The sequence below is a fragment of the Elephantulus edwardii genome, unplaced genomic scaffold (genome assembly GCF_000299155.1).
Source record: "Elephantulus edwardii isolate Elephantulus edwardi_28Jun2011 unplaced genomic scaffold, EleEdw1.0 scaffold00025, whole genome shotgun sequence".
Lineage (NCBI taxonomy): Eukaryota > Metazoa > Chordata > Mammalia > Macroscelidea > Macroscelididae > Elephantulus > Elephantulus edwardii.
Window position 1 is genome coordinate 19,185,704 of NW_006399775.1, and position 5,201 is coordinate 19,190,904.

Genomic DNA, 5,201 nt, shown 5'->3' on the forward strand with positions numbered 1-5,201 from the left:
GGGGAAGAAATAAAGGAGCTCTGGTGGCCTAGTGGCAAGAACCTGCACTGCAATCCCAGAGGTGTGTGGTTCAAAGCCACCAGAAGCTTTGCTGGAGAAGGAGGGGCAATCTCCTCCTGTACCAGTCAGTAAACACACATACAAATAATAATAGTAAAAAAAAAAATTTAAAAAAAGAAATAGAAAAAGGAAGATTCATGGAGGACTCGAAACGGTAGATTCCTAAAGGATGGAACAAAGATATGCAGGTCTAACTCTCTAAGGACTAAAATGCATACATGGAAAAACAAGGTAAAATTCATTTCCAAAAGAGCACTATGTCACAATAAACATTCAAAACCAAACAAACAATGTTAAGACCTTGGCTGGGTCAGTGGTAAGGCTATTTGAAACTGACTGGCCTGGGTTTGAACCTCAGCTATGACATTTTCCATTATTAACAATCTTTGAACTCAACTCAGAATTTATCCATTTGTAAAATGGAGCAAATAACACCTAACTTCTGTGAGAATGAGATAAAATGTTAAATGTCACTACATAGAGGATGTTCAGTGTTTCCTTTTTTTTATCATCCCCCCCAAAAAAAATCTTCTCTCCTAACCAGCTGACATTACTTTATTTGCTAATGACTTAGAAATAGTAGTAGATGACTTTTATCTTCCCCTTGGTGACTGTCTTCTGCATATGGAAAATTGCAGAGTAATTATATATATTTTAAGTATAAGTACGCAAAAAACTTGCAATGACTTCTCATTTTTTAAACAACTTTTTTTAAATTAAAAAGAAAATTCAGCTCCTTTCCTTGGTAGATCAAACCTTTCACCAAAAGCCCTTACCCTCCCTCTGGAACTCAGCCTGGGAACAGTCTTTAATCCAAACACTTACCCTAGGGCAAATCTGAGGGTGCTATGTGTGGACAAGAGCTTGACCCTACTTTTAGGACACTAAAGGGTGGTAAGAAAGCCTTTCCAAAGGCAATGAGAGAGATTTTGCCACTAGACCAAGATGAGAGAGAAAGCATTCTCAGCCAAGATAATATGTCTAAAGACCTGAAGCCTGACCAGGGCAGTCAGACGCCATTCCTGAACAGCATCGACCCCCTGTCTGTTAACTCTTACTTCCTTTATGCCACTCCCCTTTTTCTCTTTATTAGATTGACAACTGACTTCTTTCTCACTTCTTTCTCAACTTCATAGCAAAGATTCCACTTTTCAAAATAAAAAAAAATGTGATCTGAGTGAAAGTTTACAAATTGGTTCATTCAACCATTCATACACATTTTGTTTCATGACATTAATTACAGTTGTTGTTATGTGCTGTTGAGTTGCCTGTGACTCATAACGACCCTATGTACACAGCCCTAAACCCTGCTCTATCCCTTGACAGTTTTCTCTGACACACCTACTCCCCAGTTCCCCAGTCACTAAATCAATCCATCCCATAGAGGGTCTTCCTCTCCTGTGCTGTCTCTCCACTCTCCCAAGAATGACGTCCCTCTCCAAGGACTGATCCTACCTTGCAACATGTCTAAAGTATGTCAGATGAAGCTTCAGAATCCTTGCCCCCAAGGAGCAGCCTGGCTTCACCCTCTCCAGGACGAAACTGTTTGTTCTCCTAGCAGTCCATGGTATATTCAACACTCTTCTCTAGCACCACAGCTCAAAGGCATCAACCCTCCTTCTATCATTCCTAGTCATTGTCCAGCTCTCTGATGCATAGCAAGTAATTGCAAAGACCATGGCCTGGATCAGGCACACCTTAGTCTCCAGACTGACATCGTTGCTATTCAGTACTTTGGAGAGGACTCTGACAGCAGACTCTCCCAGTACAATTAATCTTTTAATTTCCTGGATGCTTGTACCAAGAATGTCGACTGTAGAGCCAAGCAAACTGAACCTGTCAACAATCTCAATCTCTTCACCATCTATTGTGATGCTGCCCATTGGCACAGTGGTGAGAATCTTTGTTTTCTTGATGTTGAACTTCAATCCATATTGAAGGCTGCAGTTCTTTACCCTCTGCAGCAAGTGCTTCAGGTCCTCCTCAGTTTCAAAAAGCAGGGTTGTGTTATCTGAATAAAGCAGATTGTTGGTGAGTCTACCTCCAATCCTGATGCTACATTTCTCCTCGTACAGCCCAGTGTCTCAGATGATCTGTTCTGTGTACAGATGGAAAAGATATGGAAATAGGACACATCCTTGATGCACACCCTTCCCAATTTTGAAACATGCAGTGTTTCTTTGTTCTGATGATTGCCTCCTGGTCCAAGTATAGGTTTCACATAAGCACAATCAAGTGTCTGGGATTCCCGTTCTTCTCAGAGTCAGCCACAGTTTGTTGTGATCCACATAGTCAAATACCTTTGCATAGTCAATGAAGCACAGATAGACATTCCTCTAGTATTCCCTGCTTTCAGCCAAGATCCATCAGATATTAGCTATGGTCTCTTCTAAACCCAGCCTGCACTTCCCAATATATAATTAGTTGGGGTTTTTCCTCATTTCGTCGCTGTGATTGTCCTTTCCAGTCATCCTCTCTCTCAACTTTTCCTGCCTTGAGGGCTTTATCCTTGGGCAGCTGCTACTTTTTTGAGCTTATATGGTTGATTATTCTAAGAAGTCAGTCCCTTTGTGGTGGTACTGTTCACCTTATGAGACTACCTATAGTTTTGCTAAAACTTGAGTGAGGGGAATGAGTTTTGCTCTACATTCCAAGGGTGAGCAAGGGCAATAATCGTCTTGAGGGTCTCCACCAGTCTTTATTGCATTAATAAACATGGCCTTTTTGGTTTTGAGTTTTGTTCCATATATTCCCTACTCTATCCAGGACCATCTCCTCTAAATACACCCACTGTTCTCAAAATGTGGCCCAGGAACCTGTGTGCATCCCCAAGACTCTTTCAGGGGAAAGAGTGTCTGTGAGGTAAAAACTCTTTCTGAGAATTCCATGCCATTATTTTCCTCTTTTCATTCTCTGTCCCTCCTGAGTATACAGTAGAGTTCTCCAGACCGACTGCAGAGTAGATGCAACTATTACTAAATTTGCAAAAGTTGAAAGCTCTTCTCTGTGACATTTTTTTCTTGTTTCAGAAAAACAGCTATTTTTTTTTCCATAAAATGTGTTATCTATAATTAAGGCAGGGCTTTATTATTGTTAGTGAAAACAGATTAATAAAACCGATAATATTTTTTCAGTCAGTGCTAATCACTATTATGCCAAATTTCAGTAGATATAACCCCCAGAAACAAACTCTTTGAGGTCTTTGCTAATTTTTATAAGTAACAAAAAAAGGGGTTTTGAAACAAAAGTTTGAGTCTATCATCCTTGTGCATGTTTCTCAGGTGGCAATTTCTGTCCATTGTGAGAAGACAAGGCCCAACGGTAGCCTGGTACTTAGCTGGGCCTTTTGGTCTTGCCTGTCCCTTGTTGGTCCTTGTCCTTATAGTTTCTCCTTTACTGTGAACATTTCCACCACCACAACTATCCCGTGTCCCTCTGCTCTAACCTCTCTCCCAGGACCAGGGAGCTCTACGGTCAGAAGGTTCTGGTTTTGGAATAATGTCTCTGATCCTCCCATTTTCTCTGACGGCAAATCATCTCGAGCATCTGCTTATCTTGATCCCTTGTGTATCTTCTTGGATGACATGTCCTATTCACATGTTTTGCCCATTGTCTTAATTAGGCTGTTTGTCTTTTTATTGGAGAATTATAGGATGCTTCTTTATATAACCTGGATAATCTGGATACTTTCCTTATTTAAACAGTCCCTTATCACAAACATATGACTTTTCAAATATTTTTTCTATCATTCCATGGGTTGTTTTTCTGCTTTCTTAATAGTGTCCTTCAAAGTATAAATGTTTTTAATTTTGATGAAACCTAACTTATCTCTCTCTCTTATTTCCCTTTTGTTGGTATGCCAAACAATTGCCTACCTCAAGGTCATGCAGATTCATGCCTCTGTTTTCTTCAAAGGGCTTTATAGTTATATTTAGGCTGATGATCTATTTTGAGTTACTATTTGTAGGAGCTCTGGTGGCCTGTTGGTAAGGAACTGTGCTATAATCCCAAAAAACATGAAGTTTAAATCCACCAGCTACTCCACAGAAAAAGGATGGGTGATATCCTCTGTGATTTATTGCCTCTGAAAACCCACTGGAGGGTCAGTTACTGGTAGGTTCTGACTCAACACACACAACAACAACAAACAATTTGGGTGTGGTGTGAGTAAAGGGAACAAGTTCATGGTTTTGCATGTAGACATCTAATTGTTGCAAGAGCACTGGCTCAAAGGTGTCTGAGCTTCACTCAGTAGTTCATTCTCTGAACTGTCTTTGAACTTCAGCCAGTCACCTCATCACTAAAATGAATTTGTAAAGACAATCTTGCAAGCGATTGGAAACATTCAATAAGATGAAATAATGCACCCAGTGGGATGCCTGGTTCATATTGAACAGTCAGTGACTATAATCAAGGACTAGGCAATGAATTTGAAAGTGTTTTGAAACACTGCTTATTACTGTAATATCTGACCAGAGCTTTGTGGTCCTTAGAGGACTTCAGACTCCACCAATGTCCTGCCCTGTCCTCAGACCTGTAGATTCGAGCCTCGGAGTCCTGATAATCTTCTGTTTTTCATTCTCACTGTCTACCTTAAACTTTGCACAACATGATTTTAGTCTTATTTGTTTAGTTCATTTTAATTGTTAACCCACTCAAATCCTTTTTGGTAAAAGGGTAGGAAGGCATGAGACAATAAACGTGTCAGTTGCCATAAAGACCTTCAATTGAAAAAACCCCAGAAACATCAAGTCCCCACAGCTAACGTGATTTACAAAGTTTGCCTGATATGTGTCAGAGGAGGGGCTGTGTGACATCAACTTCGGGTGCCCTTTACATTCCTCTATGCCCCCTCCCACACTGGAGAAATCCTTTTAAATCATGTCTCCCTCCTCCACGGTGTTTGCAACACCTCCCGATATAGTTTTCTCTCTGAATCTCATTAGTGTCCCATTTACCTCGTCTTCCTGATCTTGAGGCAGAGGCAGGCGTTAAGCAGGAGGAGGCTGAGTTGGCAACAGGGACTTTAGTCTCCTGACTCTGTGTGAGGGGAACACACAGAGCAGGAGGAAAGGGGCCCTCAGGCTGCAATTTCAGATGGTTTTCTGGTCCATGTAGGGTTCAGGTCAGCAATTCTCAAC